Genomic DNA, 12,532 nt, shown 5'->3' with positions numbered 1-12,532 from the left:
GGCAACACGTCAAGCTGATAGAGTAATTCCGTAGGTTTTTAATCTTCAAGAAGTGTGTCTTGATGCTGGTGAGGGCTCTTGAATCTTGAATCCTACTTGATTTTCTACCATTTTCCCATTGTATGTGATCCCTGTGGGTTTTGTGTTTTTCTCATGAATATAATAATAATTTCTTGTTTTCAGGACCCCGGGCGTCCACTGTGGAAAATCCCTATAGGGCACAGTGGCCACGGCATCTAAATGAGCCAACAGCCAATCAAAATATGGAAATATGTTCATTTGGCGCACTAATCTGTTTTCGGGGTGCGTGTCGGGGCACCAGAGATAGCCAGCTGCCTCTCAAACCAGGTATTAATGCATTAGGCAGACGGAAACCAGTCTTAGGAAAATAAGCTGATGGAGTAGCCACGGCCGCTGCTATTCCGACGTGAGTGTAGACAGCCGATAGTGTTGTGTGTTGTATCAGGTGTATTGTGGCAAGTGTATTGTATGTATTGTGGAAGGTGTGTTGTGCAATATGGCTAGTGTTTTGTGTATGTTGTAGCACGTGTATAGTGTTGTTGCGAATGTATTGTGTTGCTGAAGTGTTGTGAGTCAAGGAAACGGTTCTCTTATGAAAATTTCTTCCAGGGAAAGATATAATTATAAGGAAGGTACTCAAAATCAGGTATAGTAGAAAAAAAAAAAAATTAATACATAAAATAAAATTTTGGGAAACAAAGAAATGTAGACGGTATCGATAAACTTTTTCAAGAAGAAAGGATAGGCTTTGCTTTCAGTGTGACGATTAAGGAAAGTTAATTCTCGATGGTAATGAACTCAGGATAACTTGTATAAAAAAATACATAACTGTATTGTCCCATAATAAATGCTAAGCTCCACGGAATGGATGAGTGGATGTTGCCTCTGCCTTTTTTCTTTACACAGCTCATTTCAAAGCTCAACTCCCCCAGATTTCGCCCCAGAACAGTCGACTAATACCTCCTTACTGCTAGGTGAACTGGGACAGCAGGTGTAAGGAAACATGCCCAGTGTTTCCACCCGTGCAGGGGATTGCAAACAGTCGGCCAATCTCTAGTATGCGCCACAATTAAAGCGTCTTCTGCAAATGTCCAAACCGCAGAAACAAAGAAACAGAGGTTACTAAATGGTATGACACAGTTAAGCAAGTCGTTAAAGGATAAATGATGAAGCTACTTTAACTTTAACGTAAGAGAAAATCTCTGCTGGTAGCTATAAATTGAGTAAACTAAGCAACTCGAACATCGAATGAGCTCACGCTTAGATTTCCCTAACCTGGCCTGAAGAAGAATTGTGGGTGAAATTCCCTTCCTCTAACTAGCCAAACACCGGGTAAAGGTAGTGCCATCTGAAAGCGACACCATAACCAATATCAGGAATTCCCGGAGACTACAAATATGACTCAACAGGTGGAGCTGGTTAGGTTCACTGGCGCTGCCAACTGGAGTTACAGCTGGGAATCTCGTAAATACTGGAAATAAATTTTAGAACAATTATATGCTCCCCCCTCCCCTCCTCACCATGTGTTCTGGTGCATGTGTTGTGACATGTGTACGTTGTTTTGTCTGTATTATGTTGTTGAAGGTACAGTTTGTTCTGTTACTTATTGCTAACGTATGTCATAAAACTATTTAATTGGTTACAGTAGGTGAGGCTGTGCTCATGATGTCCTGATTTCTACAATGCGTTTCATTTTTTTTAATTTTGAATACTTGTATCGCAGTACATTATTATTATAATCAAATAAAGCGCTAAACCGACAAGGATCATTCAGAGCAGAGGGGCAGAAAATGGTGCCGGAGGAGAGAAAAGGGCTGGAAGGGACGTTAGGGGTTATGTGTCAAAGTTTGTAAAGTAAAGCAGTTGCTGGCAAAAAGTCAAAAAGTGATCGTAAGTTAAGGGCAGGGCCGTCTGCAAGAAGGGAAGATCAGGTAGAGTGGTAGGGGGATGGCGTCGGAAGTAAATCCTGCGAGCTTGCTCGTAAATCGGACAATCCACAAGGAAATGAAGAACCGAGATAAGACCCCGACAAACCTCACAGAGAGGGATAGGGTGTCGTTCCATGAATTTCTCATGGGTAAGGTGAATATGGCGTATGTGGAGACGGGAGAGCTCCCAAGTACGGCAACGATGGGAAGAAGATGGCCACAAACCCAAAAGATGTTTAGTAGAGTGCAATTTGTTATGGTGCATGTCCAACCACAGTTGTTGCCAACGGCACCAAAGACGGGTAGAGATGATGGTAAAATAATCGCTGAACGGAATACCTCTATAGGAAATCAGATCATGCACCGCTGACCGCGCAGCAGTGTCCGCCTGTTCATTGCCCCGCACATCATCATGTCCAGGGATCCAACAGAAAACGACGTCTGTTTTTGCTAGCTACACTGCGCAACCAAAGCTGAATGCGAAGGACCAATGGATGAGGGGAATCAAATTATTTAATGGCCTGTAAAGCACTGAGGGAATCCGAAATAATCACAAATGCCGACGAAGACATACATGTAATACAGAGAAGCGCTATGAGGATGGCATACAACTTGGCGGTAACAATACTAGCTGAGTCTAACAAATGACCCCGGACAATATCGTCAGGGAACACCACCGCGAACCCAACACCATCAGAAGATTTAGAAACATCTGTTTAAACAGCGACGGCACAAGCATGTGACCGGAAGTGGTCAAGAAAAAGAGAGCGAGAAGCAACCGTAGGTAGAACTTTGGCGCACGTCATTAGGGGAGAACAGACACGAACTGTCGGAACCTTCCAAGGGAGAAAAGGCATACGCTACATGAGCATACAAGGGATGCAAGTGGAGAGAAGACCGGAGTGATTGAAGATGCAGAGAAAACGAACGCAGTAAGCAGGGGTGCCGATCAAATAACGGGCTTCTACTAATGTCTGAAACCAACCTATACGTAGAAGGAACCCAAAGATCATGAGAGCGCCCTAAGTAACGAAGGCAATGAGTATCACGACGACGATCGGCTAAAGAAGGAACATTCGCCTCAGCATAGAAGCTTTCAACAAGGGATGAACGAAAGACACCAAGGTATACATGTAGACCCTGATGATGAAGGGGATCTAACTAAGAAAGAGTTGCAGGAGAAGCTGTAGAATAGACTTGGTCGCCATAATCCAGCTTTGACAAGACTAGGGTGGAATGCAAACGGAGTAGAGTTCGGCGATCTGCTCCCCATGAACGATGCACAAGAATTTCAAGGAGGTTCAGCCGACCATGGCACTCTTCCTTCAAAGAGGAAATGTGTGGTTTTCATGTCAACAAGCGATTTATTAGGTCAAGAAACTTGACCGTATCACATTCTGAGACACATGAGCCGTGCAAATACATTGGAATATCTGGGATAAGAGGATGTCTAGTGAAGGTAATGAAATGGGTTTTTGCACTAAAAAAAAAAATTATATCCACGAGAAGTGGCTTAATTTTGAAACACGGTCAATCGCAACCTCAAGGGAGGCCGTTACCAGGCGAGTCAGCGCCTGCGTAAGCTGTAGCGAAGTCATCTACATAAAGCGACGACCAAATATGCGATGGAAGAACGGAAGGTAGGTCATTTATAGCCAAGAGATAAAGGGTAGTGCTAAAACTACAACATTGTGGGACTCTCTGCCCCTGAACAAAGTGTGAGGAAAGCGAGTCGCCAACATGGACACGAAAATGTCTTTCAGATAAGAAAGCAGCAAGGAAGGTCGGTAGATTATAGCAGTGGCCTCAGGAGTGGGCCTGGGCTAAGATGTTATACCTCTAAGTGGTGTCATATGCCTTCTCAAGATCAAAATAGAGTGTTAGGACGGAGTGTTTACTAGCAAAGGCATTTTATACATAAGTATCTAAATGGAGCAAGGGGTCCAAAGTAGAGCAGCCCTTGCGAAAGTCATACTGGCGAGGAGAAAGACTATCATGAGTCTCCAAATACCATATCAGACGTCTATTCACCAATCGCTCCATCACCTTGCAGACTACACTGAGTTATTTCCCATTCAGTTCTAGGCTTCCAGTGGCTTCTTTACCTCTCTTTATCGTCTTGCGTTTGTTGGGCTGAATTCCCGTAGCTACTGTGCTTGTTGAAACATCTTTGTAATTTGCTCTAGTTATCCTGTAAATTCTTATTACCCTCATGTGTCCATGTTCTCTTCATTAGCTTTGTATCTTCTCGCAAGCACTGAAATTAAAGTGCCTCTCTTACATGTACCAGTAGCAGACTGCATCCAGGAACTGATTCTTCTAGGAAATTACTCTTACTTCTCACTATCCTGATATCTTTACCTTCTCTGCGATCCTCGGTACTTCTGCTTGATGGAATTCGCTAATATATGCGAATATCTTCCCAGTTACTGAATTATGTTTTTTCTTTTCGTAAATTAAACAGCGGGAAACATGTCAAAAGCGTTGATAAAGCCATAGCTTTTGAAATTTCTTTCGTGTTTGTGTATTCGCCTAATTGCGCTTTCAGGGGTCGATTTACAATTCCTGACGATGTATCTTAACCATCGATAACTGTTAAGATGCGGTGTTATGAAAGTGAGTATCATGTTTGCTTCCCTCCTTTGGCTCCACTACGTTTATAACTGCTGACTCTGGACATTTAATCCTCCTCCTCCCTTCTCAGAAAGCTAGGCAGCGCTGTATGACCCTTATGGGTTTAGAACTTAGTTACCTGGAGTTTACCTGGAGAGAGTTCCGGGGGTCAACGCCCCCGCGGCCCGGTCTGTGACCAGGCCTCCTTAGGTCAGTGTCCCAGGATGCGACCCACACCAGTCGACTAACACCCAGGTACCCATTTTACTGATGGGGAACATAGACAACAGGTGGAAAGAAACACGTCCAATGTTTCTACTCTGGCTGGGAATCGAACCCAGGCCCTCACCGTGTGAAGCGAGAGCGTTAACCAGTATTGAATCTCCTTAGTGAGCACCTATTTGAACTAACCTATTTCTAGTTACGTCTAACACTTAGCTAGCCATACCTAGGCTCACTTTTTCTCAAGCTCGTGGGCCTTATCATACCTTTTCAAAGCTGTGTATGCAGTCCACCTTCACCCATCCCTCGCTCAAGTCATTCCAATTCCTAACCTCCCTGGGGTTGAAGTAATGATATGATAGTCTTGGGACACATCAACTTATTTAACATTCTACTAACCCCCATTATACCTATTTCCAGGTTTTCGAACAAGCTTTTTCCTGTTCACCATATGTTTTCTGAGTATTTTGTCTTTGCAGATCCCTCTTAATTAAGTCTTGCATTTTCGGGTTTTATTCCTTTAATCACTGCCCATAAACATTCTTCTGAGCGCTGTTTTTATACATGCTAATATATTATGTTTTGTTGCTGGTGTTGTGTGGTAAATTCTATTATGTGGTTTTAGGTTGCTGAAGTGCTGATGCAAGAATGTCAATTTCCGATATGTAACTACAGGAGTAGAGCTAAGTACGTAGATTTCAGTGTTCAGTTTTTAATCTATCATAATAAAATACACTCGACCTTGCCAGGATTCGAACCTGGAATCTTCTTATCCGTAGCCAGACGCGTTATCCATTGCGCCACAAGACCATGGTATAGCAATCTGACTGTCGTGATTATGATACGTTCCTACCTGATGGCCTTCCATACCTACTCTTAATGTTGTGCATGGTGTCCGTTTAGGTCGCCTCTTCGTTCACTTATTCCATTTCCTTTTCATTTTGAGACAAAAAATGTATATCCAGATATCGCTGTGAGGGCATTTGTGTGTCATCCTTTAAGTGTTCCTCATGAACCTATTTCAGCCCTCTCGAACACGGTATTGTATTCCTTAATCATCGCTTTAAAATATTTGAGTATTTTGGCTGTTGTTATCATGTGTCTCCAGGTCCTTCTATCCTCTTATGTGATCAGTATTAGTTTTTTAAATTTCTCCTTATCTAGTTTTCCCGAGATATTTGCGAAGCTCTGTTGTGCTGTGTGTAGTGTAGATTCATTGTCTTGTTTGATATTTTGTAGTTTTGATAAGATATTAAAATTACCTAGTTTTAGCTACAAGTGGTCACCCATCTTCAACATTTAATTTGCCATGTAACAAAACTCGATCGACCTTGCCAGGATTCGAACCTGGAATCTTCTGATCCGTAGTCAGACGCGTTATCCGTTGCGCCACAAGGCTTTGGAGGAACAGTATGCCTAACATGTTATTATAATTACATAATTCTATTTCCTTACTCCTATATAAAAGGAGTATACCTGGAGAGGGTTTCAGGAGTTATTGCCCCCTTGGCCCGGTCTGAGACCAAGTCTCGTGGTGCATTAGGGTCTGATCAACTAGGCTGTTACTGCTGGCCGACCGCAAACTTACGTACGAACCACAGCCCAGCTTGTCAGGTACTTATTTTAGGTACCTGTCCAACGTCTTCATAGAAAGAGTTGGAATCTAGATCTCTGGGTACTACTGTCTTATTTTGACTGTCTTTTTTGGGTGGGTGGGGGGTTGGGGAGGACTCAGTGTTTGAAGTTAGAATGTATATAGTATATCCGTTGTTAATGAATTCCATCGACTCGAACACTTCACATTGAAATAATCTTTTTAATTCCTTAATTTTCATCGGAATTTCTCGTTTCTACTGATTTTTTCAAGTTCTACTCCCTCTCATGTCAAAAAGTCTATCTCTGTCTACTAAATGAACGTCACTGATCATCTAAAAAATTGCGGTTTAAGAACTATGTTGTATTAATGTTGGTAGAATTACCGACAATATGTTAAATAAAGTATAAAGACACATGAGTAACTAATGTGTCATAGCTGCCGAATGTGGACAGTGAATCTCCCTCCTCGCTTTCCAGAAATCTATGATCTACATATTGTATTGAATCTCTAGCTAGAACATATTTGAACTTGATTGGCCATACCTAGGCTCACTTTTTCCTTAAGTTCATGAGACCTACCACAACTTGTGAGAACGGAACCCAGAACGAGGCTGATATCCTAAGTTCCTTCTTTTATGAAAAATATTATATATATATATATATATATATATATATATATATATATATATATATATATATATATATATATATATATATATATATATAATATTTAGGTGAATACAGGAAAGGTGTAATAAAGGTGAATACAGGAAAGAGTAAGGTTATGAGGATAACAAAAAGATTAGGTGATGAAAGATTGAATATCAGATTGGAGGGAGAGAGTATGGAGGAGGTGAACGTATTCAAATATTTGGGAGTGGACGTGTCAGCGGATGGGTCTATGAAAGATGAGGTGAATCATAGAATTGATGAGGGAAAAAGAGTGAGTGGTGCACTTAGGAGTCTGTGGAGACAAAGAACTTTGTCCTTGGAGGCAAAGAGGGGAATGTATGAGTGTATAGTTTTACCAACGCTCTTATATGGGTGTGAAGCGTGGGTGATGAATGTTGCAACGAGGAGAAGGCTGGAGGCAGTGGAGATGTCATGTCTGAGGGCAATGTGTGGTGTGAATATAATGCAGAGAATTCGTAGTTTGGAAGTTAGGAGGAGGTGCGGGATTACCAAAACTGTTGTCCAGAGGGCTGAGGAAGGGTTGTTGAGGTGGTTCGGACATGTAGAGAGAATGGAGCGAAACAGAATGACTTCAAGAGTGTATCAGTCTGTAGTGGAAGGAAGGCGGGGTAGGGGTCGGCCTAGGAAGGGTTGGAGGGAGGGGGTAAAGGAGGTTTTGTGTGCGAGGGGCTTGGACTTCCAGCAGGCATGCGTGAGCGTGTTTGATAGGAGTGAATGGAGACAAATGGTTTTTAATACTTGACGTGCTGTTGGAGTGTGAGCAAAGTAACATTTATGAAGGGATTCAGGGAAACCGGCAGGCCGGATTTGAGTCCTGGAGATGGGAAGTACAGCGCCTGCACTCTGAAGGAGGGGTGTTAATGTTGCAGTTTAAAAACTGTAGTGTAAAGCACCCTTCTGGCAAGACAGTGATGGAGTGAATGATGGTGAAAGTTTTTCTTTTTCGGGCCACCCTGCCTTGGTGGGAATCGGCCAGTGTGATAATAATAAAAGTATATATATATATATATATATATATATATATATATATATATATATATATATATATATATATATATATATATATATATATGTATGTATATATATATATATATATATATATATATATATATATATATATATATATATATATATATATATATATATATATATATATATATATATATATATATATATATGATATAGTGAAGTACCACCTCCATAGCTTGAATGGGGACCCTCATCCTCAGAGAAGACAATAAACGTACCTCAGGGAAAACTCAAGGTTCTTCCCGGAGCTGTTTGAATATTTTCTTCTACTACCACCCCCTTTATTTTTGTGCTACATGCTAAGTTTATTAAGAGACAGAATACACTGATAGAAAGCACAGACATGAATGCATTGATAGAAAACGCAAACATGAATACATTGATAGAAAACACAAATATGAATACATTGATAGAAAACACAAACATGAATACATTGATAGAAAACACAGAAAACACAAACACTAATACATTGATATAATATATGAAAGGTTATGAATCTCCTCCAGCTCCTCTGAAACCAGACGCGAGCCCAGTATGCATCATGCGAAATGCATGATGCATACTGGATGGTCACGCTGAGGCACTGGAACATGAAAGTGGCTGCTCTTGGGTCCCTGGTGGTGTCGATGAGTCTGGAACCGAGTTCTTTAAGGAAAGGTGTGGCATTTTTCCCCCATGATCCCAAGGTCTCTGATCCCACTGGGACAGATAGGTACTGTTGGCTTATGTCCCTGTACTTGCTGATCTTGTACTCCTCCCTGTGGTCAGTAGCTCCTCCCTGTCATCCGACATTGTGATGGATATACGTGTCAGTCAGTGTGGACACACAGGTATAGTCCCATGCTATGAGCTTTCCATTCTTCCAAGGGTAGACGGTGATTCCATCGGGGTGGTTTGCTGGATTGTGAGTATTGTTGGCAGCTAGTGATCAGGGCTCCCTCTCAGCTGGGCATCCAACTGTAGCAAGGGATCTCGTTATGATGTCGTTAACCTCACTGTGTCTTGCATGGCAGCCCTTGGTTTTGAAACAGTTGAGACCATGTAGTCCATATTGGTCGGCTTGTGCATCGCCGCAAATACACGTATATTCCGTGTGAATTGGGGCAGAAAGGCGCAGAGCCACTGCAATACGGAGGGTCTTAGGGTCGAAGCACGTTCCCATTGCCGAATTGGGAACTGCTTGGAGAAAGTCCCCTGAGTGATGTGCACTCACAGCTGGGAGACGGGCCATCTCCCTGTCTGATGTTACAAACCTGAGCATTTTGGCAGGCACCTTTTCAGCTATGGGACCATCCCAGCTTGACTGTTTGCAGGCCAGTGCTGCACTAGGGTTTTGGTGATGAAGGAGCAAAAGTGTCCCATTCAGTGATGGAACTGGCAAATTTAGGGTCCTGTATTCCTGCTGAGTCACTGAGGTTGTCCGGAAGAATTTGTCTTATTAACTAGTTTGATGCTATAGAAGAGGATAGGAAAGCTGGTAGGGCAATCTGGGAGGATCTGCGTACTCCCAGCCCCCCAAGTCTGACTGGAAGTGAGGCTTGCAACCACTGTCCATCTTCGAGGGAATGATTCAATACACTCTCTAGCATGGTCTTAAGGAGAGAGTCATATTCCTTGAGTTTCGGACTGCTAAAGGCTGGGGAGCATCTCGGAAAGTAGGTAAGTTTTGGGATTGACAGGCACCTGGTGAGTAGGTAGAAGGCATCATGTGTATCGATGTCTTTCATTCTGCCTTCTATCGTCCTGAGGTCAGAGACTTTTTTTCTAGGATCAGATCGATGTCATTGGACCCAAGAGGAGCAGCAAGGAGAGTGCTGTTGGCTGGATCAATGGCTCGTGCTCCTGGTAAAACAGCACTAATATTCTGGATCATCTGCTGATTGGTAGAAACTATTTCACATTTGTTGGGGTTTAAAAACAGGCCCAGGCTTTCTCCCATGTCTATAATTTTTCTGATGTCCTCTAGGAGAGATTCCCTAGTGCCAGCTAAGGTACCATCATCCAAGAACCAGATATTGAGCTCACTGGAGAGTGCTTCTGTGACTTCCTTCATGACCAAACAGAATAGAAAGGGGGCGAGAGGGTCTCCCTGTTGCACACCCTCACACGAGTCAGTTTCATGGTCCCGAAACAATAGTTTAGAAGTCACTCTATAACACGATTCTATGAAGGGATAAAGGGAAGGGAAGAATCTAGAAACTGCTTGGAGAGCATCATCCCTTCTGACTAAGTTGAAAGCGTTGGCAAAGTCCAATTTGATCAAGGCTTTTTCATCAGACACGTTGCTGATGCATACCCATGCTGCGTGGATAGCTGCTTCATAGCCTTGTTGATCGCCAAAACCGAGCTGAGTTGGTTTCAACATTGCAGCAGCCTTGGCGAATAGGCGCCGAAGGGTGTTGCCTCTGCAATGGGCCTGATTCCTCCATACTTTTCCCGGAGGGCACACAATGAGGCACCAAAGAAAAGGGGTCTAATGGCCTCTGGGACACTGCCAGCCAGGCACATATTGGAAAATTTGGTGAGTTCAGACAGCAACCACTCTGAAACATCAACAAGTGCTGGATTGAGCATTTGTTTTAAGTGTTGTGGCCTTAAACCAGTAAAACGTCCTGCTGAGCCCTGTGGAAATGACATAGCAGCTTTATACATATCAGCATCCCATAAGGTTAAATGTTCTTCACCTGCTGCAATGTCATGGAGGTCAATGTTAGTACTGGGAGCCCTGGGTGGATGTTTGTCCAGCAGGGCTTGTGTGGTGGGCTAGCTGGAGTTTACCTGGAGTTTACCTGGAGAGAGTTCCGGGGGTCAACGCCCCCGCGGCCCGGTCTGTGACCAGGCCTCCTCTAGCTGCAGGATTTTCAATTATAACTCCTGATCAAGGAGGCTGAACAGGTTAAGAATGAACAGCACTCAGTGTGAATACTCTAGGAAGATTCCAGTGCAGCGAGGAGACATTTCAGTGCACCGTTTCAATGTAAATAGTGGAAAGTGTTGTGCAGTTTGTGAATTTCAGTGAGTGGTGGTATTGAGGAAGACGGCCAGTGGGGGTGGGGAAGAATAAGGCCTACACTGTGTGTCAGTACTGGCTAAGATTATCGTATATACAAACCTCAAAAAGCTCTCACAAAAACATTCACCTCCAGCACCATGCGTCATGCTTCCAATTAACTTAGAAATGATTACTTGTCGAGGTATGGAATAATTAGAGGCATATGTTATGGAAAAACAATGTTAACAAGAGAGTGACCAGTCAGTGCCGCCTCCCCCACGCCACGGGGGGAGGGAGAGGCGCGGTGTGTAGGTGGTGAGGGAACACATGGGTTCAGCAGTGCCCATATCCACTTCATTCATGTTGTACATGGGAAACAAATAATGTGTGCATTGTAAGACAGTGTGAATAATATATAGTGTGCAAGTTCACGTGTATTGTACTCCCTTCACCCATCTCCCCGGGCTAACCTCACCCAATAACCTGCGCCTCTCCCACCCATTACCAGCGCCTCCCCCACCCAGATCCCAGCAGCAGTTTTCCCTTTCCCTCCCAGCCCCTCAAACTCCACCAGGCCACCACCGTTAAGTTCACTACCTTTCACGCACCATACCCACCCAGCATGTCATACTCCTCTCCTATAGTCTAGTCTAGCCAGATGGATGCCAACCAGGAGGAAGCTAGCTGCCAGGGAAATGGCACGGCTGGTAATACTAGGAGAGGCAAGTGCCAGTCGTGCTTACAGCTTCGTTGTCTCAACTCTAATGATTTCCTCCACAAACACGGTAGTTGCCCTGATTCAGGATGTCTTCCTGTGGAAAGTGATGATCCAGAGCCACCTCAGGCACTTGAACCCACTCCAACAGATCTCATCTCATCAGATGATATCTTGGAAGCAATTAAAGCAACAGGTACCAGGACACTCACACATATTCTCAAAGCAGCCTGTCCACATGCAGCTGGGAAGCTCACAGACCTCTTAAAAAAAGTAAACAATGGCTCTACTATCCTAAATGCTCCACCAAGCATCAAGGCATGGCACAACTTGCTACTTTTTGGCAATGTCTACTTAGCTGTGCCGGAAAGAAGGGTAAAGAGGCTAGCCTCAGTGATTATTAAATCCTTAAGAGACTTTCCTAAAGCTGATAACTTCATTTGCCTTCCCCATCAATACAAAAACTGGAGGGGCAGAGCCCACACTCACTCCACTGACAGTGAAAAAGTCAGAGCGCAGGTGAGCAAGAAAATTGAATAGGGCAACACAGTGGGGGCAATCAGAATTATTACCAGTGAAGATACAGTTGCTCTCAGGGTAGCTGACAGGGCAGAAGCACTTAGAGGAAGGCACCCTGCCAGGGAAACCAGGGGTATCAACAGTTCCACCACCTCTGTCCCCACTGTGGAACCATTGATTGTGGACGACTCGGACATTTGCAAA

General features: G+C 43.5%; 1 non-coding gene across 1 annotated transcript; it reads right to left on the bottom strand.

Annotated features, from left to right (window-relative positions):
* Positions 1 to 6,110: 6,110 nt before the first annotated feature.
* Positions 6,111 to 6,183, bottom strand: TRNAR-ACG (transfer RNA arginine (anticodon ACG)). The gene has a single exon. It is a non-coding gene; the product is annotated as a tRNA-Arg (tRNA).
* Positions 6,184 to 12,532: the final 6,349 nt, after the last annotated feature.

Source organism: Cherax quadricarinatus, chromosome 27, assembly GCF_038502225.1.
Source record: "Cherax quadricarinatus isolate ZL_2023a chromosome 27, ASM3850222v1, whole genome shotgun sequence".
NCBI classification, from domain to species: domain Eukaryota; kingdom Metazoa; phylum Arthropoda; class Malacostraca; order Decapoda; family Parastacidae; genus Cherax; species Cherax quadricarinatus.
Note: the sequence above shows the minus strand (reverse complement) of the source record. Positions and strands in the feature narration are given on the sequence as shown.